This window comes from Cervus elaphus, chromosome 3 (assembly GCF_910594005.1).
Source record: "Cervus elaphus chromosome 3, mCerEla1.1, whole genome shotgun sequence".
NCBI classification, from domain to species: domain Eukaryota; kingdom Metazoa; phylum Chordata; class Mammalia; order Artiodactyla; family Cervidae; genus Cervus; species Cervus elaphus.
The window spans coordinates 55,624,050-55,638,709 of NC_057817.1; the positions used below are offsets into that span (position 1 = coordinate 55,624,050).

Genomic DNA, 14,660 nt, shown 5'->3' on the forward strand with positions numbered 1-14,660 from the left:
TTGCTTCTCTTCTTTTCACAGCTATTTGTAAGGCCTCCTCAGACAACCATTTTTCCTTTTTGCGTTTCTTTTTTTGGGGATGGTCTTGATCACTGCTTCCTGTACAATGTCACAAACCTCTGTCCATATTTCTTCAGGCACTCTGTCTATCAGATCTAATCCCTTGAATCTATTTGCCACTTCTAATGTATAATTGTAAGGGTTTTGATTTAGGTCACACCTGAATGGTCTAGTGGTCCCCCACTTTCTTCAATTTAAGTGAATTTGGCAATAAGGAGTTCATGACCTGGGCTATAGTCAGCTCCCGGTCTTGTTTTTGCTGACTGTATACAGCTTCTCCATATTTGGCTGCAAAGAATATAATCATTCTGATTTCAGTATTGACCATCTGGTGATTTCCATGTGTAGAGTCTTCTCTTGTGTTGTTGGAAGAGGGTGTTTGCTATGACCCGTGCATTCTCTTGGGGAAACTCTATTAGCCTTTGCCCTGATTCTTTTTGTACTCCAAGCCCCAATTTGCCTGTTACTTCAGGTATTTCTTGCCTTCCTACTTTTGCATTCCAGTCCCCTATAATGAAAAGGACATCTTTTTTGGGTGTTCATTCTAGGAGGTCTGTAGGTCTTCATAGAATCATTCAACTTCAACTTCCTAAGCATTATTGGTCGGGGCATAGACTTGGATTACTGTGATATTGAATGGTTTGCCTTGGAAAAGAACAGAGATCATCTATACCTGTATCTAATTTATATCTCCTATTTGTTATAGTTATGTACAGTTTACTGCTTATACAGATTACATATATCCTATTGGTTCATTTTCTCCAGAAAACTCTGATTAATACAAATATTGTTACCAAGAAAGATTCCAGAGGAACAAAATTTTAAGGATGAGTTTGGTGAATTGATTCTGGGGTTTCTGGGGCTTCCCTGGTGGCTCAGCTGGTAAAGATTCTGGGGTTTCTGGAATGGCTATCCAAGCTGATTAGATTTAAAGATGCTAATAATTTTATTTCCCATAATAAAGAGAGCCCTGAATATCTATGGCATGCACTGTTTGTAGAAACATGTAATATATCTATATGGGTTACTCTATAATAAATCTCACCCTGTATCTATACCTATATCTAATCTGTATCTCCTATTTGTTATGGCTCTGTATAGTTTACTCTTCAGAAATAATTGGAAACTTCAAGGGAGCATTCCACCCAAAGATGGGCACAGTAAAGGATACAAATGGTAGAGACCTAGTAAATGCTGAATGGATCAAGAAGAGATGGAAAGAATACATGGGAGAACTGTATAAAAAAAAATCTTAATGAACTGGATTACGACGATGTTTAGTCACCCAGGGCCCCAGACATTCTGCAGTGCGAAGTCAAGTGGGCCTTAAGAAGCATAGTTGTTAATAAAGTTAGTGGATACTGTGAAACTCCAGCAGAACTGTTCAAATTTCTAAAGGAGGATGCCATCAAGGTTTTGCTTTCAGTATGCCAGCAAATCTGGAAGATCCAGCAGTGGCACAGGACTGGAAAAGGTCAATCCTCATCCCAAGTCCCAAGAAGGGTAGTACCAAGGAATGTGCTAACCACTGGACAATTGCACTCATCCCCCATGCTAGTAAGGTCATGCTTAAAATCTTACATGCTAGGCTTCAGCATTATGTGAACCAAGAACTTCCAGATGTCCAAGCTGGGTTTAGAAAAGAAAGACAAGCTAGAGATCAAATTGCCAACATTCAGTGGATAACAGAGAAAGCAAGGGAATTTCAGAATTTCTATCTCTGTTTCATTGACTATGCTAAAGCTTCTGACTGTGTGGATCATGAAAAACTGTGGAAAGCTCTTAGAGAGATGGGAATACCAGGCCATCTTACCTGTCTCCTGAGAAACCCGTATGCCAGTCAAGAAACAACAGTTAGAACCCTGTGTGGAACAACTGATTGGCTCAAGATCAAGAAAGGAGTAGGACAGGGCTGTCTGCTCTCATCCTGTTTGTTTAACCTATATGCTGAGCACATCATGAGAAATGCCGGGCTGGATGAGTTATAAGCCCAAATCAAGATAGGCAGGAGAAACATCAACAGCCTCAGATATGCAGATGATACCACTGTAATGGCAGAAAGTGAAGAGGAACTGAAGAGCCTCTTGATAAGGGTGAAGGAGGAGAATGAAAGAGTCACCTTAAGGCTAAATATTGAAAAAACCAAGATCACGGCATTCGGCCCTATTATTGCATCACAAATGGAAGGGGAAAAGATGGAAGTAGTGACAGACTTACTTACTCTTCTCGGGCTCCAAAATCACTGAGAACGGTGACTGCAGCCTTGAAATCAGAAGACGATTGCTTCTTGGCAGGATAAGCGATGACAAATGCAGACAGTGTGCTGAAAAGCAGAGACATTACTCTGCCGACAAAAGTCTGTTTAGTCAAGGCTATGGTCTTCCCACTGGTCATGTATGGTTGTGAGAGCTGGACCGTAAAGATGGCAGAATGCCAAAGAATTGATGCCTTTGAACTGTGGTGCTGGAGAAGACTCCTGAAAGTCCCTTGGACAGCAAGGAGATCAAACCTGTCAATCCTAAGGGAGAACAACCCTGAATATTCACTGAAAGGACTCATGCTGAAGCTGAAGTTTCAGTATTTTGGTCATCTGATGTGCACAGATGACTCATTGGAAAAATTTCTGATGCTGATAAAGATCGGGGGCAGAAGGAGAAGAGGGCAACAGAGGATGAGATGGCTGCACAGCATCACCGATGCAATGAACATGAACTTTGGCAAACTCCAGAAGATGGTGAGGGACAGGGAGGCCTGGCGTGCTGTAGTCCCAGGGGTTGCAAAGAGTCAGACACGACTGGGTGACTGAACAACAGCAACTCTTTTTGTTTTTTTTTTAAGTTGTTAGAGCTGAGATTTATTTTTTAAATATGCATATACACACAACATATGATAAATATACATATGATTGCCATAAGCTTTAAGTTTTTATTACATTTTGTGATATGGTCAATGGGAGTTTACAAAAAAGAAAAAATATGGAATGCTTCACGAATTTGCCTGTCATCCTTGCGCTGGGGCCATGCTAATCTCTGTATCGTTCCAATTTTAGTATGCTGCGGAAGCGAGCACAACAGCAACTCTTAATAAAGCACTAAAAAGAAACAAGAAACTAAGTGACTCTGTGTTTGATATTTTTGAACATGTTTTGAAAACTAAGGGGTATAATGATTTTGGGTGGTTGTTCCTAAAGTCACTAATAAAAGTAGTGAGGGAAAGGATGAGTTAGGGGATTCAAACTCCCAGCTCAGGTACTGCATGTATGACCTAAAATGTTTCATTTTTCTCTGAAGGAGATCCTCATCTCCTATAGATTAAAGGCTGAAATTGCTGAAGGTTAACTGCAGAATCTGATCCAGCAAAAGTTGTCTCTCTACCCTCAGCGGGAGTGGCATCTCCAGCCCCAGAGGCAGTGGCCTCTCTACTCACTTTCATCTGAGGTCATAAAAGAAGTCTCAACAAATTTGATAAATTGACATCACATAAAGTATCTTCTCTGACTACAGTGAGATAAAGCTAGATATCAATAACAAAAGGAAAATGAAAAATTTACAAATATGTGAATATTTTAAACAACACAAAATAGGCAACCAATAAGCCACAGAAGAAATCACAAAGGAAATTAGAAAATACTGAGAGATGAGTGTAAACCAAAACATAACTTCCAAAACTGGCCCAAGAGGCAAGAAAGGCAGTGCTTAAAGGAAATTTAGGTATGTAAATACCCATCAATAAAGAAGAAAGATCTGATCAGGAGCCTAACCTTAACAAATTGAGGAACTAGACAAAGGAAAAACTAAACCTAAAGCATGGAGAAGTAAGGTAATATAGAAGTATAAGAAAATAATAAAGATTATAACAGAGAGAAATGAAATAGAGAATGAAGTGTAGAGAAATGAATTTATTCAACCTGTGCTTGGGTCCAAGTGGAGTGGAAAATGAAATAAACAAGCAATTACAAAAACTTAAGAACCAGTTAAAAGACTGTGTGGCAAGTTAGCACAAGGAGATACCACAAAGTTCTGCAATCATTGGAATCAGTCACCCACCATTGATTTTTTAACCTTCTCCCTTTCTAAGTCTTGAATTAGAATTATAGGTTGTGCTTGGGGAAAATATAACCTTGAAATGAATGTATATATTTCTTCAATCAATTTTTAGTTCATTCCAATTTGACATAAAACTTAAGAGTGTCACTTAAGTTATGAGACCTTCCTAGAAAAACCCCACCCATGTGCTCTGTCTACATTTTGTCTGTAGAAAAAAATTAGTCAAAGAACAAATTGAATCAGAGCAGTGAATAAATGCAGAATGAAACAAAAACAGTCAGCAAGATGAAATAATGATACTTTACCCATTAAACAAAGTCAAAGACCTTTAGTTCTTCCTGAAGGACTATAGATAATAGTCTTGAACCACGTCCTTTGACCTGTTGTTCAGATACTGAAACCCCCACTATGTGGAATTTAACTGTGTGCTGCTCACAAGCACATTGACCTCACACGACTCCTTAGAACCAGAAGGTTGACAATGCTAACTCCCCATTACCTCACCGCCATCCAATCAAAAGAAAGTCCTCAAGCTGATCATTCCTTGCTCTTTGAACCTTTACTGTAAAACTCCTTACTACCCTCTTCAGGTGGGGACACACACTTTTTTTTTTTTTGATTTGTCTAGAGTTTTATTTTATTTTATTTTATATATATATATATATATATTTTTTCTTATCAGCCATAGATTTACACGTATTCCCCAGCCTGATCCCCCCTCCCACCTCCCTCTCCACCCGATTCCTCTGGGTCTTCCCAGTGCACCAGGCCCGAGCACTTGTCTCATGCATCCCACCTGGGCTGGTGATCTGTTTCACCATAGATAGTATACATGCTGTTCTTTTGAAATATCCCACCCTCACATTCTCCCACAGAGTTCAAAAGTCTGTTCTGTATTTCTGTGTCTCTTTTTTGTTTTGCATATAGGGTTATCGTTACCATCTATCTAAATTCCATATATATGTGTTAGTATGCTGTAATGTTCTTTATCTTTCTGGCTTACTTCACTCTGTATAATGGGCTCCAGTTTCATCCATCTCATTAGGACTGATTCAAATGAATTCTTTTTAACGGCTGAGTAATATTCCATGGTGTATATGTACCACAGCTTCCTTATCCATTCCTCTGCTGATGGGCATCTAGGTTGCTTCCATGTCCTGGTTATTATAAACAGTGCTGCGATCAACATTGGGGTGCATGTGTCTCTTTCAGATCTGGTTTCCTCGGTGTGTATGCCCAGAAGTGGGATTGCTGGGTCATATGGCAGTTCTATTTCCAGTTTTTCAAGAAATCTCCACACTGTTCTCCATAGCAGCTGTACTAGTTTGCATTCCCACCAACAGTGTAAGAGAGTTCCCTTTTCTCCACACCCTCTCCAGCATTTATTGCTTGTAGACTTTTGGATAGCAGCCATCCTGACTGGCGTGTAATGGTACCTCATAGTGGTTTTGATTTGCATTTCTCTGATAATGAGTGATGTTGAGCATCTTTTCATGTGTTTGTTAGCCATCTGTATGTCTTCTTTGGAGAAATGTCTGTTTAGTTCTTTGGCCCATTTTTTGATTGGGTCATTTATTTTTCTGGAATTGAGCTTCAGGAGTTGCTTGTATATTTTTGAGATTAATCCTTTGTCTGTTTCTTCATTTGCTATTATTTTCTCCCAATCTGAGGGCTGTCTTTTCACCTTACTTATAGTTTCCTTTGTAGTGCAAAAGCTTTTAAGTTTCATTAGGTCCCATTTGTTTAGTTTTGCTTTTATTTCCAATATTCTGGGAGGTGGGTCATAGAGGATCCTGCTGTGATTTATGTCGGAGAGTGTTTTGCCTATGTTCTCCTCTAGGAGTTTTATAGTTTCTGGCCTTACATTTAGATCTTTAATCCATTTTGACTTTATTTTTGTGTATGGTGTTAGAAAGTGTTCTAGTTTCATTCTTTTACAAGTGGTTGACCAGTTTTCCCAGCACCACTTGTTAAAGAGGTTGTCTTTTTTCCATTGTATATCCTTGCCTCCTTTGTCAAAGATAAGGAGTCCATAGGTCCGTGGATTTATCTCTGGGCTTTCTATTCTGTTCCATTGATCTATATTTCTGTCTTTGTGCCAGTACCATACTGTCTTGATGACTGTGGCTTTGTAGTAGAGTCTGAAGTCAGGCAGGTTGATTCCTCCAGTTCCATTCTTCTTTCTCAAGATTACTTTGGCTATTCGAGGTTTTTTGTATTTCCATACAAATTGTGAAATTATTTGTTCTAGTTCTGTGAAGAATACCGTTGGTAGCTTGATAGGGATTGCATTGAATCTATAGATTGCTTTGGGTAGAATAGCCATTTTGACAATATTGATTCTTCCAATCCATGAACACGGTATGTTTCTCCATCTATTTGTGTCCTCTTTGATTTCTTTCATCAGTGTTTTATAGTTTTCTATGTATAGGTCTTTTGTTTCTTTAGGTAGATATACTCCTAAGTATTTTATTCTTTTTGTTGCAATGGTGAATGGTATTGTTTCTTTAATTTCTCTTTCTGTTTTTTCATTGTTAGTATAAAGGAATGCAAGGGATTTCTGTGTGTTAATTTCATATCCTGCAACTTTACTATATTCATTGATTAGCTCTAGTAATTTTCTGGTAGAGTCTTTAGGGTTTTCTATGTAGAGGATCATGTCATCTGCAAACAGTGAGAGTTTCACTTCTTCTTTTCCTATCTGGATTCCTTTTACTTCTTTTTCTGCTCTGATTGCTGTGGACAAAACTTCCAACACTATGTTGAATAGTAGTGGTGAGAGTGGGCACCCTTGTCTTGTTCCTGATTTCAGGGGAAACGCTTTCAATTGTTCACCATTGAGGGTAATGCTTGCTGTGGGTTTGTCATATATAGCTTTTATTATGTTGAGGTATGTTCCTTCTATTCCTGCTTTCTGGAGAGTTTTAATCATAAATGAGTGTTGAATTTTGTCAAAGGCTTTCTCTGAATCTATTGACATAATCATATGGTTTTTATCTTTCAATTTGTTAATGTGGTGTATTACATTGATTGATTTGCGGATATTAAAGAATCCTTGCATTCCTGGGATAAAGCCCACTTGGTCATGGTGTATGATTTTTTTAATATGTTGTTGGATTCTGTTTGCTAGAATTTTGTTAAGGATTTTTGCATCTATGTTCATCAGTGAGATTGGCCTGTAGTTTTCTTTTTTTGTGGCATCTTTGTCTGGTTTCGGAATTAGGGTGATGGTGGCCTCATAGAATGAGTTTGGAAGTTTACCTTCTTCTGCAATTTTCTGGAAGAGTTTGAGTAAGATAGGTGTTAGCTCTTCTCTAAATTTTTGGTAGAATTCAGCTGTGAAGCCATCTGGTCCTGGGCTTTTGTTTGCTGGAAGATTTCTGATGACAGTTTCGATTTCCTTGCTTGTGATGGGTCTGTTAAGATCTTCTATTTCTTCCTGGTTCAGTTTTGGAAAGTTATACTTTTCTAAGAATTTGTCCATTTCATCCAAGTTGTCCATTTTATTGGCATAGAGCTGCTGGTAGTAGTCTCTTATGATCCTTTGTATTTCGGTGTTGTCTGTTGTGATCTCTCCATTTTCATTTCTAATTTTGTTAATTTGGTTCTTCTCTCTTTGTTTCTTAATGAGTCTTGCTAATGGCTTGTCAATTTTGTTTATTTTTTCAAAAAACCAGCTTTTAGCTTTGTTGATTTTTGCTATGGTCTCTTTAGTTTCTTTTGCATTTATTTCTGCCCTGATTTTTAACATTTCTTTCCTTCTGCTAACCCTGGGGTTCTTCATTTCTTCCTTCTCTAGTTGCTTTAGGTGTAGAGTTAGGTTATTTATTTGGTTTTTTTCTTGTTTCTTGATGTAAGCCTGTAATGCTATGAACCTTCCCCTTAGCACTGCTTTTACAGTGTCACATAGGTTTTGGGTTGTTGTGTTTTCATTTTCATTTGTTTCTATACATATTTTGATTTCTTTTTTTATTTCTTCTATGATTTGTTGGTTATTCAGAAGCGTGTTATTTAGCCTCCATATGTTTGAATTTTTAACAATTTTTTTCCTGTAATTGAGATCTAATCTTACTGCACTGTGGTCAGAAAAGATGACTGGAATGATTTCAATTTTTTTGAATTTTCCAAGACCAGATTTATGGCCCAGGATGTGATCTATTCTGGAGAAGGTTCCGTGTGCACTTGAGAAAAAGGTGAAGTTGATTGTTTTGGGGTGAAATGTCCTATAGATATCAATTAGGTCTAGCTGGTCCATTGTGTCATTTAAGGTTTGTGTTTCCTTGTTAATTTTCTGTTTAGTTGATCTATCCATAGTTGTGAGTGGGGTATTAAAGTCTCCCACTATTATTGTGTTACTATCAATTTCCTCTTTCATACTCGTTAGTGTTTGCCGTACATATTGCGGTGCTCCTATGTTGGGTGCATATATATTTATAATTGTGATATCTTCTTCTTGGATTGATCCTTTGATCATTTTGTAGTATCCTTCTTTGTCTCTTTTCACATCCTTTATTTGAAAGTCTATTTTATCTGATATGAGTATTGCAACTCCTGCTTTCTTTTGGTCTCCGTTTGCATGGAATATTTTTTTCCAGCCCTTCACTTTTAGTCTGTATGTGTCTCTTTGCTTTGAGGTGGGTCTCTTGTAGACAGCATATATAGGGGTCTCGTTTTTGTATCCATTCAGCCAATCTTTGTCTTTTGGTTAGGGCATTCAACCCATTTACATTTAGGGTAATTATTGATAGGTGTGGTCCCGTTGCCATTTACTTTGTTGTTTTGGGTTCACGTTTATACAACCTTTCTGCATTTCCTGTCTAGAGAAGATCCTTTAGCATTTGTTGAAGAGCTGGTTTGGTGGTGCTGAATTCTCTCAGCTTTTGCTTATCTGTAAAGCTTTTGAATTCTCCTTCATATCTGAATGAGATCCTTGCTGGATACAGTAATCTAGGTTGTAGGTTATTCTCTTTCATTACTTTAAGTATGTCCTGCCATTCCCTTCTGGCCTGGAGGGTTTCTATTGATAGATCAGCTGTTATCCTTATGGGAATCCCTTTGTGTGTTATTTGTTGTTTCTCCCTTGCTGCTTTTAATATTTGTTCTTTGTGTTTGATCTTTGTTACTTTGATTAATATGTGTCTTGGGGTGTTTCGCCTTGGGTTTATCCTGTTTGGGACTCTCTGGGCTTCTTGGACTTGGGTGGCTATTTCCTTCTCCATTTTAGGGAAGCTTTCAGCTATTATCTCCTCGAGTATTTTCTCATGGCCTTTCTTTTTGTCTTCTTCTTCTGGAATTCCTATGATTCGAATGTTGGGGCGTTTCACATTGTCCCAGAGGTCCCTGAGGTTGTCCTCATTTCTTTCGATCCTTTTTTCTTTTTTCCTCTCTGCTTCATTTATTTCCACCATTTTATCTTCTATCTCACTTATCCTATCTTCTGCTTCCGTTAGTCTACTCTTGGTTCCCTCCAGAGTGTTTTTGATCTCATTCATTGCATTATTCATTTTTAATTGACTCTTTTTTATTTCTTCTAGGTCTTTATTAAACATTTCTTGTATCTTTTCAATCTTTGTCTCCAGGCTATTTATCTGTAACTCCATTTTGTTTTCAAGATTTTGGATCATTTTTATTATCATTATTCTAAATTCTTTTTCAGGTAGATTCCCTATCTCCTCCTCTTTTGTTTGACTTGGTGGGCATTTTTCATGTTCCTTTACCTGTTGGGTATTTCTTTGCCTCTTCATCTTGTTTAGATTGCTGTGTCTGGAGTGGGCTTTCTGTATTCTGGAGGTCTGTGGTTCCTTTTTATTGTGGAGGATTTACCCCTTGGGTGGGGTTAGACGATTGGCTTGTCAAGGTTTCCTAGTTAGGGAAGCTTGCGTCAGTGTTCTGGTGCGTGGAACTTGATTTCTTCTCTTTGGAGAGCAATGGAGTGCCCAGTAATGAGTTTTGAGATGGGTCTATGTGTTAGGTGTGTCCTTGGGCAGCCTGTATGTTGACGTTCACAGCTATGTTCCTGTGTTGCTGGAGAATTTGCATGGTATGTCTTGCTCTAAAACTTATTGGCTCTTGGGTGGTGGTTAGTTTCAGTGTAGGTATGGAGGCTTTTGGACGGTCACTTATTACTTAAAGTTTCATGTAGTCAGGAATTTTCTGGTGTTCTCAGGTTTTGGGCTGAAGTCTCCTGCCTCTGGATTTTAGTTTTATTCTTCCTGTAGTCTCAGGACTTCTCCAACTATACAGCACTGATAAGAAAACTTCTAGGTTAATGGCAAAAAGATTCTCCCCCGTTAGGGACACCCAGAGAGGTTCACAGAGTTACATGAAGAAGAGGAGAGGGAGGAGGGAGATAGAGATGAGCAGGAGGAGAAAAAGGGGGACTCAAGAGGAGAGAGACAGATCTACGCAGCTGTCTCTTCCCAGAGTGTTCTCCGTAGCCCAGTCACCTACAAAGATTCACAGAATTGGATTGGGAAGAGAGGGGAAAGGAGGACATAGAGGTGTTCTGAGGTAGAAAACAGAGAGTCAAGATTGGGAGAGAATAATCTTCGGTTTAAAAATAGGGCTTCTCTTCTTTTTTTTTTTGTAAGGTTATAGTGTATTGAAAATGAAAATTAAGGAGTAGTAGAGGAGTACCAGAGGACTTTAAAAGAAATAAGAGAAAAAGAAAAATAAAAAATAGAAGAGAAAAAGGAAAGAAAAAAAAGAAGAGAAAAAAAAAGAAAAAAAAAATTTTTTTTTTCCCCCTAACTAAAAAAATCGTAAAAATCTATGGAAATGAAAGTTAAGGAGTAATGGGGGAGTAATAGGGGATTTTAAAGGAAAATAAAAGAGAAAAAATAAAAAAGAAAAAATAAAAAAAGGAAAAATAATAAAAAAGAAAAAATAAAAAAAGGAAAAATAATAAAAAAGAAAAAATAAAAAAAGAGAAAAAAGTAAAATTATATCTAGGAGTTTCTCTGGAGCTGTTGCAGTCAGTGTGGGTTCGGCTCAGTTTCAGATAGCTCCTCGTTCCAGCTTACACGTCTCGATATCTACAGGCCCCTTCCGGTATAGTCGGTGTTTTCTAGAGGGATTTTAATCTGTTGCACCAGTCCCTTCTGAGGCGGTTCCCTTTGTTTATTTGGCTTCTGTTTGCCGGTCTCTTCAGAGCCTCATTTCCGCCCTGACACAGGCGGGCGGAGGTGGACTCTTATTCAGGTAGCTAGTTCCGTTGCGCTGCTGGGAGGGGCTGGCGTTGCGGGGAGGGGCTGGCGCTGCAGGGAGGGGCTTGCGCTGCAGGGACAGGCTGGCGCTGCCGGGAGGGGCTGACGCTGCTTTCTCCGTCTGCGCTGCTCAGGCTCCCGGCTGCTCTATATGAAGCGCGCCCCGCGCTGCGCGAGGTTCCAGCCCTCGGGTGTTCCACAAAAGCGCGGAACGAAAAGCTGCGCCTGCTCTCTGTGCCTTCCCCGTCAGAGCAGTCCAGGCAGCCAGGGGCTTGGTGGGCGCACTCTCCCCAGGTGTGGCACGCCCACTCCCTTCCGCGGGCCCAGTTTCAGTTTCCGCTGGCGCCAGTCGGGTGCCTGCGCCTTCTGCCCTCCGCGTCCCCAGCCCCAGTCCCCGCCCGCGCCGGTCGGGTACCTGCGCCCTGTGTCTCGCCGCGACCTTCCCCTCCCCCCTGCCTCCTGCCTCTGGCGGGGCTGGGCGGTCCGTAGCCTGCGAGCTCTTCTCTGGATTTTCTTGGTCTCTTTGTTCTGCGAACGGCCGGCAGTGTGTTCGGGCCGGTTAATTTACTCTCTCTCCTTTGGTCTCCCACAGTTCAAGTTGGCAACTCACAGAAGCTCCCTCCGATTGTCCTCAGGGCACTCAGGCCCGGACCCTACCCCAAGCAATGCCGCCTAAGACTCCCTTCCCAGGACGGATCTCCGTCCTTAGCTCTTTTGTCTCACTTTTAATCTTTTATATTTTGTCCTACCTCCTTTCGAAGACAATGGGCTGCTTTTCTGGGCGCCTGATGACCTGAGCTAGCGATCAGAAGTTGTTTTGCGAAGTTTGCTCTGCGTTCAGTTATTCTTTTGATGAATTTGTAGGAGAGAAAGTGGTCTGCCCGTCCTACTCCTCCGCCATCTTGGCTCCTCCTCGGGACACACACATTTGAGGACAGTAATCCCCTTTACCTGAAAAAGCAATGAGCTATTTCTTTCTGCTTCATCCAAACTCTGTCTCTAAATTTTTTTTTAAAGTCATCTTAGCACTAATGTTTTTTTTTTAATTTATTTTTTTATTGAAGGATAATTGCTTTATAGAATTTTGTTGTTTCTGTCAAACCTCAATGTCAGTCAGCTGTAGGTATACATATATCCCCTCACTCCAGTGTACAGAGGATAAGTTTTGGTGTTAAGAAAGTGGTGATATACGACTGTCTTCACTCTTTCCTCTCTCAATTTGTATTGCTTTATTTCTATTATGAAGCATTCTTTTGTGTTTTAAAATTTCATAGCTTCAAAAGTGTGAAGGGTATATGTTCACACTGTAGTCACATTGCTAAATAATACATTTGTGTGTGAGTCTGTGCATGGGTGTGTTTGTGTGTGTATGCACTCAGTCATGTCTAGTTCTTTGTGACCCCAAGGACTGTAGCCTGCCAGGCTCCTCTGTCCACGGAATTTTTCAGGCAAGAATATTGGAGCAGGCTGCCATTTTCTATTCCAGGGGATCTACCCAATCCAGGGATTGAACATGCGTTTCTTGTGTCTCCTGCATTGGCAGGCAGATTCTTTACCATTGTGCTACCTGGGAAGCCCAAATAACACATTTTATATTTTTCAATTAAAACACCCTACTATATTTTTATAGTTATGTTGTCATTGTTAGAAAATGATTTATCACTATTGCTGAAGACCATTTCATGCATTAGTGTTTTAACTGATGTTTTTTAAAAAATTTATACATGTATACTTTTAAAGAGTTTCCTTGAAGTTACACTTCTATTATACTGGAGAGGTTGTGCCATATAGTGGAATAGACATATACATTGGAGGTGAATGCTACTGGGTACAAATAATATTCTCCAGCAATTACTAGCAATACATAGCTTTGCTAGATCTATTCAAACATATTTTGTAGAAAAACACATGTAAATAAAAATTAAACTTTAAAAATAATAAAGATGGTTGCCAGTGGAGGAATGGGAATGAGAAATGGGCATACAAGAGAAAAATTAAAAAAAAAATAAGGGAATGGGAATATCTAAAGATGATTATTATACAGCAAGAACCAAGAGAAATGACTTTCAACTGTCTACACAGAAGAAAGAAATGGGACTCATTAAACTTCAATTTTGCCATTCCTGAAAAATTTACCTAGGAGACATGGTTTGAGAATTAGCAAACATATCTTATGTGAAAAAGTTTATTACTCTTATTGTATGATTAGCATTGCTTTCAGTGAAAAATGTGAAAAGATTTTAAAATTAAAAGATGTGTGGGACACTGTGTTATGAATAAATTGTTTTTTGATTTCACAAAATTACACTCATCTCATTCTCTCCATATGATTCTTATTCAAAGTTAGAATTTTTATATATATTCTCTTTCTGAAAGTTTGGTCCTTCATGTTTTACATAGGATTTATTCAACTAATATTTCTTTAAAAAACAATACTGATCATATTTGTCTTCACAGGGATTCGTATGCACACTGAACAGATAACAGTAATACTTGAGACAGAATAGATGGGAAATTCATGAATTTAGGGGAAGCATAGTGTCTGTGGAAATTAGATAGCAAAGATGGCTTGCTCTCTCTGTATCTGCACCTCTGCAATGTGTGTCCCGGCTGCTTCCACGCACAAGTGATTCTGCCTTTCTCCCTTGAATGCTGGTTGGTCCTGTGACTTGCTTGACTAATAGAATGTGTGATGTAGAAGGGATATGTGTCTGGGACTCCAGAGGCCTTGCCTGCTTCTGCTCTCTCCCTCAAGATCTTACCATGTGAACAATTGTCAGCTGGAAGATAAAACATCATCTGGAAGAGGGTTCATTTATCTTAGTAAGGAGTCATTCAGCTTCTAAAGTTGTGAGTGAGGCCCTATCTGACAACAAGACCTAGTCATCTTTAGTGACATTCGTATAAAGAAACCCAGCCAAGATAAGCTAACATCTGCTCAAACAGACAGAAACATCCCACTGACTCAGAAGCTCAGGCTTTAAACCACTGATTTGGGGATGATTTGTCATTGCATAATAACTAACTGCAGCACGTGACAGGTGTCCTATGAGGGGCTCCACACAGAAAACTAAGGAGGGACACAAGAAAGGAAATCTTTGTAAGAGGTGATGCCTTGAGCATAGGTCTAAAAATGAAAGTCACAAACATTCCAGTCTGGACCATTGAAGTTTCTGGTGAGAAATGCAAAAGATGGTAAAGTATAAAATAAACAATTGTAGAACATCTTTCTTTGAGAAATATTAGTGAAGGCTACACCTTATGTTTTTTCAATGTTAAAGATAATCTTTGCCTTTATATTGAATTCCTTGTCTGTAATACAAAGTTTCCTTGTACTTACAGATTTAAT

At 39.2% G+C, this 14,660-nt stretch overlaps 1 pseudogene; it reads right to left on the bottom strand.

Moving 5' to 3' along the window:
* Positions 1 to 3,029: 3,029 nt before the first annotated feature.
* LOC122686180 lies at positions 3,030 to 3,129 on the bottom strand (annotated as a pseudogene).
* Positions 3,130 to 14,660: the final 11,531 nt, after the last annotated feature.